Here is a 24,074-nt window from a genome sequence, read left to right as displayed (position 1 = left end):
ATACAAACCGCAGCCGACAACTTGCCACTTTACCTCACGGTGCTCAGTGCAGAGACGGTGTGTCAGTTTCATGGGTCATGCAAGGGCATGCAGCTCATCAATAAAAGTAATGGGCTATTTAACACGCCCTCCGTTCACTGGAGCATGCTGTTCATTGCTCCCTATGGCACTCAGACAGCCAGGCTTGATGCAGCCACAAATCTGTAGCTTCGCAAAACGAAATCTGTAGATGCCAGGACTGCTTGAAATGCTGTAGCGTGGCGCATGAATAGGTAGGGTTGGCGACAGGGGCGCCGTTACCAGGACACAGAGGATGACACACGCATACGTATAGCTGTGCAATCGCAAGACGTCCGCTGCCATGACTAATAAAAAGTGCATTAGAAGATGCAGACATGAGGACAGTACTCTAGTCTTATGGACACTTCCATTGTGATTGGACATACGCCGGGCAGGTGCTCTCTCACTAGGAAACCTCCATTTTGCTTACCTGCAAGCATCTCGACAGTACTTTGCGCTGCAGAGTCACAATGCAATTACAACACCAAAGCAACAGCTACGCACACACTGACAAACACGTTTAATTTGTAAGAAACATCGCCAGTATTAGGAAAGGCTAGGGGTAGTACAAATGGGTACATAATCAGGGGAATTTGAGATTCCACCAACTTTGTCATGAGGGGTGACAAGCACTCAGGTCTCATCGTAACCTCTGTGCTCACAGGGATTTTGTTGTATATGGTGGGCTGGCAACTGGAGAAGGGATACACGTGAAGGTGGGCCGGGGTATTTCATGTTTCCGCTAATACATCCTTGTACCACATCTTTTAAGGCGGCTAAATTCTTTCACAACTATTCCATTTTCCATTTTCCATTTCCAGTTCCATTTTCATTTCCAGGCTTTTCGTGTGCCTATAAGCTGTTGCGGAAGAGGTGGCACTTTTATGCATTCCTTCAATGTAAATGATGTCCTGTTACACACACATATATCTGTGAAGTGTACATAAAGCAATACATATTAACTATATTACTTTTTAGACTGTGCTGCGTATCAATGCAGTTATTATCGTTACTCATTTAGTGAAGAGGGACGTTCTCTTCCAGCCATTCTATGGTACTTGGCATTGCTGAGTAAAAAATAAAAACACAGTTTGCTATTGTTGTACAATGCACAAGTTCTGTAATCATAGGAGAGACTTCAATGTACTTACTACGTTGGAGTTACGTTGTTCTCTCAATACCTTGCATTCCTTAGTCTGCCATTTCCTTCTTCGTTTCCATGTACAGCGCCAGTGCAGTAATATTGTTGGACACATACGTCACTTCGTGTACTGGTGCATTCCATTATGATGCATACTCTAAGCCTTCGGTCTGTTTGTTTCACAAGTACAGAGTTTGCACACTAACTTCCTTTTCCTTGCAATGTACATACATGGTGCTATTTGTACATGTTTACTGACTTTGGTGAATGGTAGCATTATGTAACAGAACCCGTGCCGTTTCCAGCAGTTTCAATGCTAGCCGCTACACGCGAATATACGTACAGTTTGTGGTTACTGTGTCCATCAGCATGGAGGCCTAAGTAGATAGTGGAGTTTGGGAAGTCCAAAATGGACGCTAGATAGGGAGATGTTCTGACAAACGGCAACCGCCCAACAGGTTCTAAGTTGCTTAGAGAGCAAAAATATATCTCTTTGTGATGACTCAAGCGCCTTATAGCTAACATGAATGGTGTAGGGGCATTGGGATTTCCAAGTGCATGCTTTATTAACCCAAATGTCTCAAAATCCTTTTCATGCGGGTGGTTAATTGAAAAAAATATATAATGATAAAAAATATGATTTGAACAAGTAAACGATTTAAAAACAATGTCACTTTTTGTCTTCGCACTGGAGGTGCTGAGAACCAATTTAGTGCTGGGTTGTAGTCTTTAGTGTCTTCGTATCCTCTCCTCGTCTAGGAGATATCATAAAGTCTTGTGGAGGGGCCACAACAGATCAGGTCGACCGGTTTCGATGGTTATAGGCAGTTGGGATTAGGAATTAAGTTTTGTAAAAGTAAAAGTTTTCAAAAAGTTTGTAAAAACTGAATGAAATTAAAAAAAAAAAAAAAAGAAGTTTATTCATTTGGTATGTGTGGAGTCCGAGGTAGAGGGGGTTTGCATAGTCGAGTCTTGATATAACAATTGATTGGAAAGCAGGGAGTCTGTTGGGAAAGGAGAGATATGGAAAGATGCACCTAAAGGTTTTAAGGTGGTAGTGGCATGACTTTGAGACGTTGTTGACTTGGCGCAAGAGTGTTAGGTCAGAGTCAAGCGTGCATCCAAGGTTTATCAGAAACCATAACCAGGAAATCTTCCCTCCGTCCTAAAAGAAGCCACCATGCCAACCAACGCCAAGAAGAAGAGCCAAAGCTGGCGGCATTGGCTTCGCACACATAGCACCCAAGCTCTGGAACGACCTCCCCACCTCTCTCAGAGCTGAACCCTCTCTGTACTCCTTTCGTAAATCCCTCAAAACCACACTTTTCACATAACCTGTATCCTCCTGTATCCTCGCCCTCCCCCCACTGACATTAACTGTACCTCATCGTTTTGATGTCTGTTCTGCCAGCTTATTTAACTAATTATGCGCCTGTAAAGCAAACTGCCTTGTAATTATCAGCCTTCCTTTGTAACCAGCCTAATGTTTTATATTCAACAGCGCCACTCAGCTCATATGTTGCACCCAACAATCTCACCATTTCTCACATGATAATGAAACATTCAACTTCTTTCTCACAACGGACACTCTGATAGTCCTCCGGTTGATATGAATATCACTTGTGTGCCGGCTTGCACACCATGTATATACCATATTCAAACCTAATAAAAATAAACAAAGGACTTATGTGGATAATTGTGCTTGTTAGTGTGTTTTCCATGTGGCCTTTTATTAACGTGTTTACACACCCTAAATTCATGTAAACTGTAATGGTACATATGTTTAATATGTTACATACAATTATAACGAATGAAATAATAACTAATTAAAAAATAATAACTAATTCCATTTTCGTCATTGTTTTGGGTGTTCTCCTCCATAGCCCCCCCTTTTAAAAAAATATTTTTCCCCAAAACCACTATTCCCTCTCACAACCCCATTTTTAGTTTTTTCCAGAATTTGTTATTTTTCAATTAAATTAAATTAAATTAAATTAAATTAAATTAAATTGTATTCAATTTAATCACTGCATACCGTTTAATATAATTTAAACGATATATATGAGTGAAGTCGGGAAGTTTCCGATGCTACTATATGCTCTTATATCATCTTAGTCAGCTGTAAATGCCACTAAGGTATGCCTTATGTGTACTTCAAAGAGAACCCCTACAATATTGAGCTTTACCTGCATCATTTCACTATGATATTCATTTAGAAAATGTCACCGGTTGAGAAACAACATGAGGCATTAATAGAGGGCTTAATCCATTATATTTAATTCTGTCCGTAAGGTAAACCAGTGTAGATCTGTTTAACTCATACAATTTTTACAAAAAACAACTCAATGACCATTTTTTATTCAACCCATTAGGGAAAATGGATTGCAATTTATGAATCCAAAATGAGTCTCTTAGGAGTAGCCTTTACTCTCAGTCTCCTCCTTGTTCATGTCTTTGCAGTATCTCAATCATTTGAAATTGTACTTGTGTCACTTGGTGGTTCATTTCAATGTAATGGCGTGCCTCTGCAGACTTTACATTTCAGTTTCTAATATCTTGTTCTTGTTCTACGATGCGTTCTTTAGTTGCCCTAATAGTCTCTCCAACATCTGTCACCTCCTTGAAGACTTTGACCTCGACGTCCTCACCCTCACTGAGAAGCAGGCCCACATCAAAAGCCAGCATCTCTGAAGCCACTAACAACACGGCTGAGCTTTTCAAAATCTGTAAGGAACTTGCCTATCCTACTGCAGTCTCCACTTCTCCTCTTCCTTCCCAAGCCCTCGGCACAGCGCTGGCCTCCCATTTCACTACCAAAACCCAGGACATCCTCTCCTCTCTCTCCTCTACTCCCCTCCCTCCTCTGCGTGCATGCAGGCCTCCTCTGGCCCCCCTCTGCCTCCCTTCCCTTCTCTGCCTTCTCACCCATAGCACCTGATTAGATTACCAAGACAATCTGCTCTATGAAAGTCTCATCGAAACAGGTGCTTCCCTGCTCCTCTAGAACTATTAAGGACAACATTGCCTCTCTCGATCCCTCCTTGGCTAAATTCTGTAACCACTCTTTTGCCACTAGCTCCTTTCCTTCACTCCTCAAGCACTTCCTTGTGTACCCATTCTTGAAAAAACATCTACGGATCCTTCCTGCCTGGCTAACTAATACCCTATCTTCACTACCCCCTTCCTAATCAAACCTCTGGAGAAGTTGGTCATCTCCCAACTAATCCAGCATACTGAATCTGTCGGTTGACTTCACGACCATCAGTCTGGCTTCAGAGCAGCCAGAGGCACGGAAACAGGTCTCCTGAACATCCTTGATGACCTGCTCTCAAACCTTGACTCCAGTTCTCCCTCTGCCCTTATTCTCTTCCATCTATCCTCTGCCTTTGACATGGTCAATCATTCCATCCTCATAAATTGGCTCCCTGACACCCTGGGCATCACCGACCAAGCACTGGATTGGTTAACTTTTTTTCTCTTGAATTGGCCCTCTCGCATCGGCCCTCCAAAGTTCAACAGTCGACTCTCGATTTGCGGCATTCCTCAGTGCTCCATTCTCTCGCCATGGCTTTTCAACATTTACCTTGCACCTCTTGCCCATTGATCTCCACCTCCTCTCCTCATTTCCAGTGTTAGGCTGACAACACACAGCTCTCTTTTAAGCTTCCCTCCTCTTTCTCCTCTCCTTCCTCTCTCATTCCCGAATGGCTATTCAGGCATGCTGTGCTGCTAATGATTTCTGCCTTAATGCCAGTGAGACTGAGATCCTTCTCATTGGCACTTCTACTCCCTCCATCCCTCCTACACTCTGGCCACCCTCCTAAACCCCCACCCCACACCCTCATGTGAGGCAAAAAACGTTAGTGTCATCTTTGACTCCTCTCTCTCCTTCTCACCTCATATCGCTGACCTTGCCAAGAAGGCCCACTATCAGCTTCACCTCCTCAGTGGTATTCTCCCTTTTATCACCTTTTCTCAGAAACACAATGGGCCTCATTACGATTCCGGTGGTAACCCTGCTGGTGCTACCAGTGGGTTGCCGCCAGACTCGTAATATTTTACCGGGACCTGACTTCCCAGTGCTACTGGGAGATCACAACTCTGGCGGCCCGGGAAGTCAGGCGCTGGCAAAATGTAAGTCCACATTCCCTTAGAGTCCCACAGGACTCTATGGGAGTGGGGAATCCGAAGCGCCTGCACTGTTGTTAATGGTGCAGGTGCTTCCGTGAGGAGTCTGCCTACCGTGGCCGATGCACCCGGCATGGTCAGACCTGTCAGGCTCAGTGGCCATGGCAGGCAGACACATAGTTTGCCGGTCCGGAAACAAGGGTGCTGGTGAGCTTACCGGCACCCTTGTTTCTGGACCAGAAAACTCATAATGAGGCCCAATGTCTCCAGAGCTCTGATCTCTCAAGGCTCGACTACTGCAACAGCCTCTTCCTTAATCTGCCTCTTTCCTCACTTTGTCCTCTTCAACTAATCCAGAACAGGACTGCAAGACTTATCCTTGGTCTCAAGCCCAGTGTCCGCATCTCTACAGCCCTAAAATCTCTCCAATGGCTCCCGGTTGCTGCAAGGATCATATTCAAGACCTTCTGCATCATGAACATTTTCTGGGGCCTGGGACCTCACTACATTCAACTCTCTCTCACTAAATACCTCCCAGCTAGAGTCCTTTGGTCCTCTAGCTCAATCTCTCTGCAGATCAGAAGTTTCCCAAGCAGAGAGGGGGCGTTGGACCTCTCTTTTTAGCAGGAGCATCCCTCTGGAATGGCCTCCCTCCCCCTCTCCAACTTGAGCTGGATCTCCTTAAGTTCCCGAAGCTTATCAAGACCTTCCTTTTCTCCTCCTCTTTCCCTCTTCCCTGCTAGGTCTCCTCCTGCTGTTACGACTGGATGCCTTGTCTCCCTTATGAGTCTCTGGGGCCAGGCCCTCCCTCGTCCTGTCTTCCCCTCTCATCCCTTCCTATCAGCGCTTGTCCTCGGGCACACTTCCCTGACTAGCTTTCCATGGCTGGTCTCCCCCTCCCCACACTATTGACCCCTTCTCCTGCCTCACCTGGCACTGGCCCTCCGGGGCACCCCTTAGAACTTGCCCAGTCCCTTGGGCACCCTCCCTCCAGCACTTCTTGCTCCCCATCCTCTCCTTTTCCCGTCCTCTTTCCTGACCTTGCCCCTTTCCCTCTGCACTTCTTGATGTTGCACTTGCACGATCCAAATGTCACAAGGTGTAGTAGGACCGTTATTGTTGTTTTCTCCTCTGATCCCCTCCCCCTCCATCCCTCTTTTGTCTTGTGGCACCTGGAAACACTTCTGTTGTATAGACGCTATACAAATGTTCAAAAAATAAATAAAATACATTTAAGAATGTTTTTCCACACAGACATTTTAAGATGCAAGGGAAGTCAGGTAACATAATGTTTCAAGATGATCTTTTCTCCAGTAATTGGGTGATGTAAAATATTGCCCGTGATGATGTTATTGCAATGTATGCAATTCAAACAAGGGAACATTCCAAATGGCGGTGTGCACAAACAACTTTGATGTTGTATACCTTTACTGACATCTGCCCTGATAAGAATGTCTCGTAAATTATTTTCCCATTGGTATGCTATTCTTGGGAATTCTCTGAAAATATCACTTAGATAGGGGTCTGTTTGTAAAATGACCCGATGAGTTCTCATCAATTTCACAACTAGTGGTGCAGTTGGACCAAAGGTCATTGGAAATGTTAGCCGTGTGCTCATTTTATCCCTGGGGGGAGCGTCACACAACAGATGCTTCCTGTCTTGTCTAGAGGCTTTTTTGATTTGCTTTAAGTAGAACATTCTTCTGATGATCCTCTCGAGTCTTCAAAATTGTGCATAAGGAAGGTTCTGCACTAAACATCTCGGGTGATATGAGTCTCAGTAGTGTAACAGAAAATTGCTGTCTGTAGATTTATGACAGACTGTAAATTGGAACTTGTTTTCTGCATTTATTGCCACATTTGTAACCAAAAACATGACTTGCGTGTTGGCTATGTTGAAAGTAAAATGTATGGTCCCATGAACTGTGTTCACATATTCCAAAATATGTTTAAGCTCACTTCCCTTCCTTAGAACAAAAAGATTGTCTATGTACCTAAGCAATAATATTCCTCCATTTCTTCAGTGTGTAGTGTCTAGAATTCTACTTAATTCAAAATTCTGCATGAAAGGATTGGTGAACACTGGTACAAATCTCATCCCCATGGATGTACCCTTCACTTGGTGAAAAGGCTGCTTACCAAACTTGAAATAACAGTTGTACAAACCAGAACATATCACTGATGAACGGATGATATATATTTCTTACTAAATGTATTTCCAATGCCCTAATTACTGCTTCAATGCCTTTCTCATTGGGATATTTGTATATAGAACTGATGTATGGACCAAGATTTACAATCTGCCACCTGCACTGGAATCAGGCTCCAAATTGGGGGTGAAGGACCCCTGCAAGTGCCAGAAAAGCTCCATGGACTGGGAGTGAAGATTAAAACAAACTCACCTTGTCCTAGAGCCCATGAAGTGGGACTCAAAGCACTCTGTGAATCTTAGAGCAACCTGGACTCCTGTTTTATTGCTTCAAACCGTTCTCAAACGTAATTGTACCCTGTTTGAAGCCTTTGAATCACACAGAATCCACAGTGCTGACTCTGGCACTCATATCGAACTTCAGAACGCTGCTCGCATTGATCCAACGGATTTGCTGCTGTCTCACCAGCAGAGTTCATCGCCCCTCTGGCTCGAAAAATAGCTGATCGCTGTGAAAGATTCTAACTGCTGCACTCTCAAGAAATGCATCAAACCACCACAACCTTCACATAGAACTGACCCGAACTTTGACTACAACCGCTACTAGCATTCTCACTCACCAACTCCACTTAACGGTATCCATCATCTTGAACCAGATCGACCATCAAACCTACTCTACTGAACTTATCGAACTGCACTACTTGAATACCACATCAAACCAAACAAAGCTTCACTTCTAAACCGACTTGAAACTGATTTGCTTCCAGGATCAACATGGCATGCAATACATGAACCGGGTTCAACCTGGAAGAACAGTGCTCTGAAGCCTGTCATTGTAGGTTTGACGCAATGAACCACCCTAAAACAGGCTAAGGTACTGTTGAGAGGCACAGACCCCGTGGTCTATTTATGGGGCAATAGTTACTGAATAACCACCTTTTTGCTCCTTTGTTTTAAGACATATCCTTTCCTAAGTGCCACTAGTGTGATTTCATGTCCGTTTGCCCCATATCCAGTACCCAGAATGCTATTGCATATGTGGTCTGCATTTTCTGTGTTCTCTCCACAGGGATTGGTTTTAGTTAGTGTTTTTCTAGATACTTAATTGCTTATTGTGTTGTTTAAATAAAGTATATATATATATATATTGTATGGAACCTTGATCAGATATTATTTTATTCTGGTGTCTTTCTAATATTGCTGTTTGGGCTGCTACTGTTAGAACTTTCATACCCTTTAAGAATAAAGTCTGCCAATGGCCCACATTACTACAAAAGGTAAAGGTGTTATATCTCTTGACTGTGCCTGTTTCACCTTTATGATTGGGATAACTTTTCTTGTAGTAGTGTGAGGCTGAGGAGGCTGTTTAGAAAGTACTCATCCCTGTACTTCTGCACAGTAGTCGGTATTTCGTCATAATAAGTCTCTACAGATGGTAACTCTCTCCTTTCAGCCTCTTTGGAATAACTCTCTTCAGATGGTAACTCTCTCCCTCCAACCTACTCATTTTAACCCTCTTTAGATGGTAACCCTCTCCCTCCAACCTCCTCAGTTTAACTCTCTTCAGATGGCAACTCTCCTGCACTGTAACGGCTTCCCTTCAACTTCCAACAATCTTCTCCCAGGTCTCCTCTCAATTGACTGATTGCTCGCCAATCTCCTCCGAACACCTTCCTCAATCTCATTCTCAACCCCTCTTACTAAGCAAGCTAGCTTTTATAGTTTTGTCTCTCGTCCCCTTCAGAGGTGGTTTGGGACATGTGTTGCATCTGTGTAATGTAGCCTGGGCAGGACTATGATTGCACCATATGCCTGTGAGCATCTGGGTTGAAAAGGAGATGGCCTGAACTTATATCCAGGTCTGTTGCCATCTTTGATTCTAACACTGCATTGACATGTGTGAAATCACCTTCCCTCTCCTTTGGAGCCCTGTATAAATTGACTATTTTGAATATATTCCCTCCGCCTCCACAGCATGTATGCTCGAAGTCTGGGAAACCATTGGTAAGCAGGGAAGCTGTTTGGTGTGAAATCAAAGCTGTCAGAGAATCATGTTTCTTAGGGTTGTATCTCTAACCAATCACATACATTTTTAAATACTCGCCATTACATTTATAATATTGCAACTCCATTTTCTTAAAGGGAAAAGTCTGAATTCCTATACTTAGTGCTTTGGTCTGACTAGGGGGATGCAATTGTTCTCTATATGTATCAGTACTCTGACCATAGGTAACCTCCAGGGGTTTGGATGTATCCCCCATATCATGCAGTTAAAGTGGTCTCAGTCACTGATAATCAATAATAGGTGATCAATAACAAAATTAATTGAGTAACACCAAGTGCAGGAGAAAATCCAGATATATTCTAATATAAACGTCCGCGAGCGCATGCAACACAGCATTCTCTCAACAATATAATACAGAACACAAGCTTTTAACTCAAATACACCTCACAAATGAAATCATGGTTAGTGATAAGAAAAACACTTTTTTTCACTTGCCCTATTTATTGGTTAATAAGATATAACACGCATACATTCTACATCCGATGACTATTGGATATTCTTTACTTGATGGCTCCTTGTAAGTTTGTCCAACTAAAAATGTTACACTTAATTCTACTATTTCATTGGTTGGCACTATGCTACATTAGCCAACGTATTAGACATGATATGATATGGCATTTATAACGTGTCTATACACAAGTGTTTCAAGGCGCGACAAGACAAGGGTGGGAGAACAGAGGGAAGACATAGACAACAATCTTACTAGGCCAGTTGACATTGAGATCGTGCAAGTCCAGGGGAAGGGAGAAGGGGAAAGTGCGGGGGGAATTCGAAGTGGTTAATAGTTTACTCATCCGACCTTGGGTACTTTAATGTGATGACAGGGTGCATGGTGAGGAATGGTGAGGAATGGGAGATGAACCGACCACTGTGATTCAGTTTGAAGAAGTTACTCCCTTCTCATTCCAAGGCTTGAGGCCTTCTCTGACAATGTATTCACGGTCTTGGCATGTTGTCTGTGTATGGATATGTATGGATGTGCTTAAGGGAGTAGCAGATGTACTATCTAGTTAGGCCTGGAATATATGATCACTATTATGAGACCACAGTTCAGAACTCATTTTCATCTATTTACTGAGTTTTCCTTCTATCCGAGCCTGTGTATGCTGTGCTGTGTGTTTATTCATTAGGAGGTCATTTGGCTATTTGCACTTGGAGCTCAAGGCTACCTGTACTTTCCCACTGCTACCAATAGAAATGCATTAACTTTATGGTCCCATGCAGTGCCTGACCATCTGTCTTAACATCGTGGGGATTGGGATTGTGTGCAAAGCAGTTTGATGTCTGGATTCAGTATTTCAGAATAAAGGCCTTTTGGAAAATGGCGGTACTGTGGGTCGTTCTCTGCCGTGTTAATGTTAATGTTCCTCATGTCTCGTGCTTTGCATCCTGCCATACATTATTCCCTGCCCATGTATTCTGTATCCCTACCTATGCCCATCTTTATGCTACTTCTGTGACCCTATCTGTGTATTCTGCAACCTTGTGAATGCACTCTACTTCTCACCCTACATGTATCGGACAATCTATTCTATTCTTTATAGGGATTGCATTACCTCTAATGTTTAAACTGGTCATTTATAGATCACATCTCAGCTTGTACTTTCGTTTGTTTCTAGGACCTGGTGGGGGTGGGACCAGACTGTGTGCTGGTCTTATCTGCATCATCACACTGGTTGCCATTGAGGCTTGTGGATCTGTAAGTACACCTGTGACTGCTTCCTGCTTTAGTGCAGCCCCAGTTGGGGCTGTGTTTGACCACACCGCTGTCAGTCCCCATGTTTAGACAGAGTGCTTCATCAGACTTTTTAAAGGATTTGGGCCATTTTTACAGGTATGGTACTAATGATAAAAACAAGAAAGGCCTCATTTAAAAAAAGCGTTACTTGCATGGAGAAGACTGCCAAAGTTAGCAGTTACACACGGCTGGCTCTCTCCATTTCATTTTAATCATTTGCAAAACATAACAGAAAAGGGGCTACAATAGGAAAAATTGATCTGACTACTATTTTCCCAAAACAGTTTGGAAAGAGTGTAAATGTGTCCCGCAATTAAGGAAAGCGTGAGGCTTTTCTTTGGATTTCTATGCACGATGTCTGCTGTTAGCAGATTGAAAAAACAGGCAGATTCAATCGCAATCGGTTGGTTTTATGCCAGAAGGAGAATGTCATTCTGGAGTAAAGCCAAGCATTTTTGCAGGTGGAGCGGGAGAGCAAGTCGGACATATAAAATCTGTTCATTGCTCCCACCACCATAAAATTGGCGTGGTGTAAAAAAGGATTTGAGTCAGGCATAACAGATTACACCCATTTTAAGCACCTTTTGTAACGGACTGGGGGAATTCAAAATGTAACCCCTCCAAACGTGAAATTGCCACCTAATTATAGGTTGATATTGGATTGGGATGTATGTTATATGAGGTACATTGAAAGGCCTGCATTAAATAAATATTGCAGTAATTTCTATGTATATACAAAAGGTCTGGGAGCCCCTTTACCGAGAACAAACATGGCCAAATAACCTGTTCTCTGGGTAGTGTAGGGAAGGCATAGTATCACAAGTATGACACGGTCACTATAGGTAACGTTTGTAAAACTTTTATTGCAGATTCTGGGGTTGGAAAAATGCCTACTTTGCCCTATAGCTAAGATGGGAGTAGTCTCGACCATCAAACGATAAACAAAACAGTCCTAGTGTAGTCTGTCAAATCAAAATGGCCTATGCTAACAAAACCTAAGGCCTGCCTTATCTCTTGTACAAAAAGCGTATAAAGGAGAAATGTATACAAAGGAAAAATCAGTGTTCAAAAGAATAAATGTGGTTGAACCAGCTCTCCTACCCATGTTAGACCACATGGACTAAGACAATCCCTGTAGGCAGGATGACACACTCAGGCTCGGTTTTCAACACAATAATCAGCTCCAAAACGTGGATCGAGGCCATCTGGCTTACGACGTTAAAGTCTCTCTTTCCTGACTTCCAGATATTGTTTCAACAAAAAGTTAATGTAGGTCTCCCTCTGTCGGACTAAGACCTCTCACAACAAAGTTTACGTTGGTCCCCCTCTGTCAACCTCAGATCTTTCACACGAAAGTTCACGTAGATCCCCCTCTGTCAGGCTCAGACCTTTCACACCGAAGTTTACATAGGTCCCCCTTTGTCGGGCTCAGACCTTTTCAGACAAACTCCAACAAAACGTGGGGGCTCCCTTCCCCAAGCTTATTACACTTTGGGTCTCCCTCAGACAGGCTCAGACCACTTTCGGATGTCGAAGACATTCAAAAGTGCATGACTTTCGTTACAGGCCACCGCAGGACCACTTCGACACAAAGTTCAAGGTTTAAGTTTCACTCTCCCCTTCTCTAGGAGTTAATTTAGCTTACTTTGCTTTTGCTGTTCATTCACTTTATCGTTTCAAACAATGTACCTTTCACTGAGACTTTCGAGTGGGCTACTTTCTTTTGGCCAGACCACTCTGTTACTTAGTAATGCCGATTTCCCAGCTGTTTTTACTTCAAAGTTCCTTCACAGGTCTGCCTTTCTTCAGGCCTCATCCACACGTGTGCAGCCTTCAGTTGCAATATAATGTTGCTACTTAAAACTATAACACCACTGGACTGCCTTTTTACTGAGGAAATTACTTTTGAGTGAAAAACGAACGTTACCTGCTGCTAGCCCCATCCCAGCACTGCGAGCTGCCAAGAGGCTCTTGCTGGGTGTGCTTACTTCCTGGAGGAGGTGGAGCCGAATTGCGGGCACGTGACAACGCACGTGACTTCCCTTGCATCTTCAAAAGGCAGACACAAGCGCCCGAGGGGCGACTGCCTTTTTACTGAGGAAATTACTTTTGTGTGAAAAACAAACGTTACCTGCTGCTAGCCCCATCCCAGCACTGCGAGCTGCCAAGAGGCTCTTGCTGGGTGTGCTTACTTCCTGGAGGAGGTGGAGCCGAATTGCGGGCACGTGACAACGCACGTGACTTCCCTTGCATCTTCAAAAGGCAGACACAAGCGCCCGAGGGGCGACTGCCTTTTTACTGAGGAAATTACTTTTGTGTGAAAAACGAACGTTACCTGCTGCTAGCCCCATCCCAGCACTGCGAGCTGCCAAGAGGCTCTTGCTGGGTGTGCTTACTTCCTGGAGGAGGTGGAGCCGAATTGCGGGCACGTGACAACGCACGTGACTTCCCTTGCATCTTCAAAAGGCAGACACAAGCGCCCGAGGGGCGACTGCCTTTTTACTGAGGAAATTGCTTTTGTGTGAAAAACGAACGTTACCTGCTGCTAGCCCCATCCCAGCACTGCGAGCTGCCAAGAGGCTCGTGCTGGGTGTGCTTACTTCCTGGAGGAGGTGGAGCCGAATTGCGGGCACGTGACAACGCACGTGACTTCCCTTGCATCTTCAAAAGGCAGACACAAGCGCCCGAGGGGCGACTGCCTTTTTACTGAGGAAATTACTTTTGTGTGAAAAACGAACATTACCTGCTGCTAGCCCCATCCCAGCACTGCGAGCTGCCAAGAGGCTCTTGCTGGGTGTGCTTACTTCCTGGAGGAGGTGGAGCCGAATTGCGGGCACGTGACAACGCACGTGACTTCCCTTGCATCTTCAAAAGGCAGACACAAGCACCCTCGCAGCGTTAAGCCCGTCAGGGGTAAAGGGCGCTGGCTGTTGTGCGGCTGTTTGGCGGAAGGTGGTACCTATCCACACTGCCTGAGGTACATTCATATGCCGCTACAGCTACTAACATAAGTTATTCAAATCCAGATTAACTAGCAAATAGTGATTCGCTAAAGTGTTCTCTGTCTCGCTGCCTAGTGAGAGAGCGGGTGTGTGTTGATTCGTAAGTTATTACTTGTTATTCTGTCAATACTCCCATGGCATGCCAGATTAACTCATTGACATCAGGTATGCCTGCTTCCCTTGTTAATACCTACAATACATTGCCTCCTCGAACAAACAAGGTCCTCTTAAGTAAGTGCTCCAAGGCACAAAAAGAAAGAATCCGATCATCCTCACTTCATGTGGACATTCGGTCTTTCTGTATAACAGAGACTAGTGCCTTGGGGAATAGCATCCAGCCGCTGAATCGTACCATTCCGGTGGTCGACTTGGACCTGGTTCATCATTCCAATGGTGATATTATGGACGAGGTGGTAGAGGGTTCAATAGCGGCCGACAAAGGCATTTTACCCGTGGATATAGCCTCATACGACAGTGAGCGCAACCAGATTGCAAATACAGCTTGTTCTCAATTAACTGTGCCGGCCTGTGTTGTTGATTTTGCACTTGGTTGCCCTCCCTCCGTGGGAATTGAGGTAGCGGACGCCTCGATTGCCTCGGCCTATGCCACGGGCGAAATAGAAACCACTCAACCCTCTAGGCCGGCTGTGGTATCTGCGAACGTTCGGTCCCCTAAACCCCCCCCCCTCATTCCCCTGTGCTCCGTTGCAGATCAGCACGCACTACGTACAGAGCATGAGAATTTAACAACAACGGGGGAGTTTGGAGAGGTTACAATGGCCTCCATTATGGCCTCTAGCCCCCATGGATCTGAAATACATGATGTTCTCTATATCTGCTCAAATACGGGGGATTTGAATCAATCAAGTGACAACTTTCAGCCTCAAATAGGCGACTGTATTGATCCAAATCATAAGTCAAACTCTTTTCCATCATCTGGGTCCAAAAATCCTGACTTATACAAATCCCCGGCTTTATTTGATAAATTTCCATCCCCCATGTCCAATACCTCATTTGTTGCTCCCACTCCTAGGCGTACCAGATTTTCTGAACCCGATCCTAGTCATCCTTATTTTATCCGCGATAGTCAAATGCCACACAAAGATAATAGATTCTCCTTTCCAGAGGCACCGGCACTAAATAACACACTGAATGCCATGAACACCGCTCTCTTATCTCTGGCTAAACTGTATGAGACACTCGATGATAAGATGCGCAGGCAGAATAGTGAACTGCATATGTTACACTTGCACTTAAAGAAAGAACAAAACGCACGTTTTTTTGTTAGTCAAGCCTAGCATTCAGAAGATGACGAGTCAATCCACACAGACAAGATCACGTTCGGAATCTGTAACATCTATTCATGATGCTAAATCCATTCATCTGAATGATATTAGATCTGAGTCTACATCAGATGGATTTATTACATTGCCCAAAGTTCCTGAACCTCCGTACCTCTACCCTCTGTAATGATTAATGGGATAACCCCAAAAGTTTCAGGTGTAACTTTTGCCCCATTATTTACTAACCCTAAATCTTCCAATATAGCGACGTCGGGCCGGGTGCTAGATGATTTGGAATCAAAAAAATCTCAACCTACCGCTTCTTCAAACACACAAGTTAAAGCGAAGAAGATCATTAAATTAGCAGTATCGGCCAGAAAAAAGCGAAAATTACATGGCAACACTGAATCTCAGACTATTGGTCAGAACAACCTAAAATATCAGCCATTAGATGACTTGGTGGACGTAGTAGACTCTGTAACCACTAATAATGCGCATCACAGCACCCAGTTGTCACGAGTGGAGCGTGACCTCCAAACCGGGTGCAGTGAAGATCCTCAATCATTAATCATCAAACAAGGTCTGCAGGGCTTGGTCACAGATAGTGACAACGTCTCTGTTGCTAAGGTGGCTGTCAACCCATCAAGAATAGCCTTGGACATTATCCAGGAAGTGCGAGCTGAATTGAGAGCTTCCTTTGACCAGCAAATCAAAGCGAGTGAGGAACTTGTACAACGCTATAGCGCTTTACCTAATGTGAACAAGGTCAAACAAATTAATTCTATCGTGCGACAGGAGGAGAAGGAAACACCACAGCCGCAGCAGTCCATTGACCTTTTACAGGAACTACGGGAAGAGATTCGTGCATCCTTTGAAAGGTATATGACTGAAAGTGAAGCTACCAAGTCATTTCAATTGGGGCTTTTGAATAAAACTGATTTAAATAGTCAGAACTGCCAAAAAGGGTTTCCAAATATTACCCCTTTATTAAAGGGACCAATGAAATCGCAAAATGTTCCTTCATGCGAGTCCTTGGAGGCAAGAACTAGGGGTTCCACAGCTTCCAGTGGGAGTCAACAGAGTGAGACCCTAATAAGATCATCTAGGCATTTTGGTCATGCCCAATATAAAAATCATTTCCGTCTCCTTATAAGATGTCGTGGCCAACCTTTTTCCACATATGATCTTAATCGAGCGAGCATTTTGAATATTTGTGCCGATATTCCTGCTCTTGAAGACATTACATCGGCGGACATTAGCTTGGTCGAATTTATCAATGATCAAGATCTTACAGAAGCCCGTAAATTTGTGCAGTCAAGAGTGGTATTAAACACATTATGGCTGGCGCGTACTGCCTTTTACCATCTGGGTTTTATAGTGACACAAGATGTACATCAAGAAGTTCTGTCACCAGTATGCGATGATCTTGTTAAAAACCGTATATATGGTGCAAAGGTGACCGTTAATACAACAGAGAAAGGGTATGCGCATCATGCTGGGTCTCGTGGTAATGATCATGCGAATTCATAACTAGTTCGGAAGTATGCCTCAGTTAGACTACTTTCCTGGAACACAAGAGGGCATAAGCATTTCCTTAATAATGGAATTAAAGACCTCTTACAATTTGATATCTTAGTGTTTCAGGAAACTTGGCTACGCAATGTTCCAACTTGGGACGAGTACAATATTTTGATGGTCCCAGCTGTGGAGGCAGTTAAAGGTCGCCCGATGGTAGGGCTTATTATGGCCTTCCGTAAGGATAACAATATTGAAATCATTTGGCATAAAACTCCTTCACCATGTTTTCAATATGTAAAGATTCGTGTTGCAAATAGCTTTTGTGCCTTGATAAACATCTATTGGGGAAAAAAACATCTTTCTTCAAAAGATTTTTTTGAAACACTTAGAAGGATCCTTGACCAGCTTTCTTTAGATGTTACCATCACAAATTCACTCATAATGGGGGATCTAAACTTTCATCTATTTGGTCCAAAACAATGGTGCCCCTTATCAGATGAGTGTTGTTGGTTAACCTTAATGGCTGACCGTAATTTTATTGTGGTCAATGGCTCATTACCTAGTGATCTTCCCCCCAAACCTACCTGGCACAATGCTTACGGCTTTGCCACGCTGGATTACATTTTTGTTAATGCCAACTTTTTAAACAATATTTCTGACTTATCAATTAAGGATTCCCATTTTAGTGACCACAGCTGGCTACAATTAACATACGAGTGGCCTAAAACAGTTCAACTTCCCTTAAACAGGAATGTAGCTAACTTACGACTCAATAATGTTGGTAATCGTGTTCATTTGTCTAAATGGAAATTGTCCCAGCTTAGAAACACCCTGCTGGCACAATATGATGATGATGCCGATTGCCTTAGTGGTTGTTATGTGCATGCTATTCGGCGTATAGCTCCTCATAAATCCCGTTTCAAGGGTCATACTCAGCTACATCAGCATGTTTTTGACCCAGAAATAAAACATAAGAAATGTGAATTGAGAAGTAAGGTTAAAGCATTGTTAAATAGGCATGTTGAAGTCCCAGGTGTCATCCAAGATCAGATTAATCATCTAAAAAGGACGTATAAGAACTGGATTAGGTCCCGACGTGCGATCCAATATCAATTAGATGGAGAGGCCATGCTAAGTCAAATCCTTCCTAAGTCATCGGCTGGTATATGGGCCTTATTAAACAACACTGGATTAAAGAGACAACATTCATTACAGGTCAACTCTATTACTCATGAATCCTGGAATGATTTCTATGGCACCATCTACACTTCACCCTTTCCTGATCTTGGTGTAATCTGGGACAGCCGTGCGTCTAATCACAGTATTAATTTTGATCGTGAGGATATATTATTTCTCATATCCAAATTGAGTGTGTCCCGTGCAGCAGGTCCAGATGAGTTACATAATGTCATGATTAAACAGCATAAACATCTATGGGCAGATATTCTATTTGATATGTTTAATCACATCATGATCACTGGTTTGGTTCCTGTGAATTGGCATACATCAATCATTCTACCAATCTTTAAGAAGGGAGACAGAATGGATCCAGCATCGTATAGACCAATTGCATTGCTGGACTGTCCTGGAAAAATATTTGCCCGTCTTGTTTTAGGAGCGTTCAATAACTGGCTGGATCAATCTCACCTTCGAGATCCCTTTCAAACGGGTTTTGTTCGGGGTTTGGGTAGTGCCGTCAATTTGATAACTTTAAAAGCCATTATCCATTTGAACATGCAGTGCAAACAGACAATGTATATGGCTTTTGTTGATTTTAAGGCAGCTTTTGATCTAGTCCCGAGGGAATTATTGTTTAAAAAATTGATGGACGCAGGATGTCACTGGAATATACTTAAATGGATCATCCAGCTGCACTCGAATACATCGATCTCAATTCGTTTGAATAATGAGGGTCTTTTATCTGATCCCATACAAACCACTAGGGGTTTGAAGCAAGGTTGTCTTTTGGCGTCGGCCTTGTTTAACTTCTTCCTTCTAGATTTTGGTGCATGTATTACGAGTGTAACTGTTGATTCATGCAGATTACAAGGTGTTCCTATTCCATGGCTCTTGTATGCCGATGACATGGTGTTAGTATCTAAGACACCTTCCGGTTTATGTAATCTGTTAAGTGCATTAGACATATATGCAGAACGAAATTGCATTACCATTAATACTAAAAAAAAACAGGTAATGCAATTTGGCAATACCAAAGGGCGTTCTTCGTGTCGTTGGCAAGCACAGGGCACCAATTTGCTGGTTGTAAAGTCCTATATTTATTTGGGAATTTGTGTTTCTAGTAGACTATCGGATAAAACACAAGAACGTCATTTATTAATGAAGCTTCAGAATGCCCTATCTCAACTTCGAATAATTCGGGCAAAATATTGCAAATTCAGTATTAAACCTTTGATCATTTATTATAAGCAAAAATTTGTGCCTACTATCTTATATGGTTCTGAAGTTGAGATAGGTCTAACATATAAATACTGGGCTAACTTAGAAAGTACATTTTGGAAGAGAGCGCTCATGCTTCCCAGCTCAGAGTCCATATCAATCATTAGACATGAATTGGGTATTACATCACTCTATGCTACATTTAAATGGAAGCTGTGTCTCTTATTCAGAAAATGTATTATGAAGGAGAGTTCTAATGGTTTACTTAATATTATGTCCAACTATTTACTGGCGGCTAGCGACCATTTCCCAAGAAAATGGCGTGTTAACATCTTGAAAATTCTGTCAGGTGCTGATATTTCAGAAACCTTACTCATCGAAAACCCTAATAAAGCAAAGAGCAAACTATGGGAATCTGATTGGATTAAAACCCGTGAAGCATGCCTAAAAATAATCAAATTTGAGTCGAATCCTTTTGCCATAAAAAAACAGGGGTATTTGGAAAAGTATCTCAATCAGTCACCACACCCTAAACATCGTTCTGACTTTTTGCGTTTTAGATTGAATCTCTGGCCTACCAGAGAAATCTTGTTCAGATGGAAGAAGACCTCAGCTCAAATCTGTCGATTTTGTCATCAGCAGGCTGAAACATTGAAACACCTAGTGGTTGAATGTGTTACCCTTTTACCCCTTAGAATAATGTATTTTAAGCATTTGATTAGCAAACCTATAGTGATGCATGATGAATTTTGGCTAATGATATTCCAAGGTCATTCTAAACAATTACGGTATGCACTGGTTAACTTTCTCAATGTTTTAGAAATTAAGTTACCAGAAATTGATGTTGCTATAACAGCCTAGCTGTGATGACTATCTGTTTTTTTTTGCCTTGGAATGATTATGATTATTGATGTAGCTGAGCTAAGAACTATTGTATTACGTAAATAGCGTTCTTAACAAAGGTATAGACTTACTTTCACTTGTTCTTCTAGTGACTGTCATTTTTCTATGTTTAATGTACTTTAAAAAAAAAAAGTTTAAATGTTTTGATAAATTGTTTTATGTTGAAAGATCAAATATTATTGATCAAAACAACAATAAAAAATAAAAAAAACCACCGGTCTCTCAGGTCGCTTGCCAACTCACAGGCTGTGTGGTTTTACGATTTGAATTCAAGAGTCAAGGTTAGTACCACAGGCTTGGCATTGCCTCTCTAACTCTGCCGTTCACACAGGAGGGTCGCTGGGGTCCTTGAAACACAATGCAGCCTTCTTATGTGGGATGTGGCCTTCTCCATTTGTCTTTTGTGGCCTGTCAGAGGCAACGACCTCCAGTGGGGAACTCTTGAGTTTTTGACCTGCTGCTTTTGTCCCTTGGTCCGTTGTTCTGCCCTCACCTCAGAAGTTCTGCTCATACTTGTGTTCCGCCTTCCTCAGAGTGTGTCTCTAGGTTCTGCCTTTTATCCGTGTGAAGAGAACTAATTGGTATCAGGTGTATGCAGTTACAGTCAAGTACCTGACTTTGCCTGACCCGATTAGCGGGACATGTCAGTACGATGAGTGAAAGTTAGTGTTGTTACTCTCAGTCACCATTTTCCTTGGCCCAGTGTTTGGGTAAAAAGGGAGGGGGGAAGTCGGGACCTCAGAGAATCCTAAACCACGTCTCACCATAGGCTACCTCACCGCCACTCCCTGAAAACCCCTCCCCCAGGTGAGCCTCCCACACTTGTCCACCCCCAGGGTCTGGCTCCAAAGGCAATGGCCGTGCCCTGGCCACCTGAGAGAGAGAGATCTACAGGGTCTAGTGGGTGAGACACTCTCTGGTTTCTCACAGTAGGTTCACACTCGGGAGGGTCTACAACCACGGTTTAGCTCACTGTACCTCTCCAGCACCGAAATGCTAGGCAATTGTCCTCTGACCAAGAGCACCAACAGCAAGGTATCAGGCCTCATCAGTGAGGTGAAGCTGTGCCTCTCATGGATGTCATAAATTAAAACAAGCAATGTGTTGCTGTGTAGTACGAATGCCAAATAGGTACAGCTGCTGGGGGCCCAATCAGGCTTGGGCCCATTTAAACTAACGCCACCCCTGCAGACCTTGCATTATCATAGTCAGAGTCTTAGGTGTAGACAGGTAAGTCAGTGGGCTGTTTTTTTATTTTTTATTACCTTTTTTCTAAAGAAATCAATCAACCAGCAAAGGAAAATTGAACAAATAAAAATGTGGGTCTCTCATTGCAGAAACAGTGATAAAAAAGGGGTTTAGGCAAAGCCCCTGGGCCTCATTACGTGGTAGGTGGTAAGGGATTACCGGCACCGGTAAGGGCACCGGTGCCAGTAATCCCTTACCACCCTATTCCGAGGTCCCTTAGCGGGTCCCTTGCTTAACACCTGGTCTGACCAGGTGTTAGGGATGGGACCCGCCAAGGGACTTCAGAGCTAATAACGGTACCACAAATTGCGGTACCGTTATTAGCTCCATCCCCATTCCCATTGAGCCCTATGGGGCTCGAATGGGAATGGGGAATGGTTCCCGGAATGGGGACTTACCGAGTCCTCCAAGGTTGGAATGACCCGGTAAGTCCCTATTTCGGGAACCCGGACCCGGAATGCGGTAAGGGGGTAGCCATGGAGCTAATAGCACCATGGCTACCTCCTACCGCGTAATGAGGCCTACTCTCCAACCACCCCAGTGCTGTCTTTCAGAGTCTTAATCAAATACATAACAAAAAATTAGCAAAAATGTTCATTCGACATTGAAGTAGACTCTGAACGATTAAAAAGGAGAAACACCTAATGCACTGCTCTCATAAAAAACAGACGAGGAGCATAATAGCAATCAACATAAATGTATATAGCCAGAGATTGGTTCAATGAGTTCATCCACATCATTGAACCTCTAGCCATACATGAGTGCTTACGCTCACAGACTGCATAGAATCAAATATGGTTTCAAACAAAGGGCGGAGGTCGCTTCCTATACCTATTCCTTTTGTGTCCACATGTCTGTGACAGCGACCATTTTAGACGTTTTAAGAAGTGTTTTGGGCTGGTATTGAAACTATTGTAATGCATGTCATTTCAAAAAGATAGAGCTTACAAAGTTCTAGGGGTTCGCAAACATGGGCTGAAAGTTTTTGTCTCTTAAATCTAACAGTGATTAGCCTACCACCTAACATCCTAACAGCGGTTCCATGTAATAATGTCCCTGCAAACATTTCTACTGACAAAACAAGTGCTGTTTTTTTCGTAGACATTATTACGTTGAACATGTAGGGGAAACCCCTGCAATCCCTGATTTTCTTTTTTTTTTTTACAAGGGGTTCAAGGGACATCCCTGCAACCCGTTCCCATACATAATGTCACCATATATAATTTCACCAGTGGCTTTTCCCAGCGACATTATGTATGGGGACGTTATGCATGGGGACATTATTAACTAATACCCTAACAGCTAACTGTGCTTTATAATCTTTCCGAACATTTGCCAGAGTTTCTCCTGGAGGCAGCATTCATTTCTTACTTGAGGTGCAAAATCGAGTGGCGCAGAAATAAATGTACGTCATACTGACACTGCTGGATTCAATAAGCCAAGAGTTCCATGAGGGGTGCTAGTACCTATGAAATAGGCAGGATCTATGGAAAGAGTACAGACAGAGTAACAGTGGCATTGAGGAGAGAACTAAGCATAACCAAAAGTGTAGGGCAGGACCTAGTTATCTACATCCAGTGATGCGTGTGCGAGCGCGATGCGCTTAGGAACATTGCAACCGCTCTGTGCCTAGCGCAGGCCATGCACAAACACATGCATGCACACCATCATGTGGTGACTCCTAAAAGCATTACCACGATATGTAAATAGCCCGGGTCTGGCCCACAAGCGGGCAGAGCTCTGGGAGGTAATCCATTTGCACAGTGTGCCTCATTGTTTGTGGCGGGCACCCACTGATGATATGGTGTTTCCATTGTCCCGTCAAGTTCTGTAGACTTGTGGACAGCTGGTTTACAGCTTTGATCATTCTATATGTGGATGGACTCCAAGTATTCATCTGAGCTTGTCAGTCAACTGCCAAAGACACATCTCACTGCGGTAGGACATTTCAATACACACACTGCAGCTATCAGCCGTAGTAGGAGCACAATTCAGTAAAGTTATCCTTGCCTCGAGATACCGTATAATTGCAAGACCTCGGCACCTAGTGGGTTCTTTTATCCGATGGGCATGATGCTACCGGCCCTTGTCTACGTACTGAAAATGGTGTTGGAACTTTGGACGGGGATGCAGGTCTCCGGTCTTCCACTCTTCACCCATACAGGCTTTGGATATTTGAAGCAGCACAAGAGCATGCCCTTGTTTTGATTGGGAGTCCAACGGTGTGGCCACCTTGGACGTTATCTGCTGCACACCCTCCAGATATGGCTGAATCGCTTTGAATAAGGTGGGTGGACCAGCACACAAGCGAGAAGTACATTTACTTGATGATGGGGACGATGACATCAGGAAAGTGCCCGGGACGGGATGGGTTCCTAAATGAATTCTATAAAACCTTTAGTCACATTCTTGACCCTTTTCTAGCGCAGCTGTTTGCAGAGA

This window comes from Ambystoma mexicanum, chromosome 6p (assembly GCF_040938575.1).
Source record: "Ambystoma mexicanum isolate Mex_15411 chromosome 6p, UKY_AmexF1_1, whole genome shotgun sequence".
Classification (NCBI taxonomy): Eukaryota; Metazoa; Chordata; class Amphibia; order Caudata; family Ambystomatidae; genus Ambystoma; species Ambystoma mexicanum.
Note: the sequence above shows the minus strand (reverse complement) of the source record.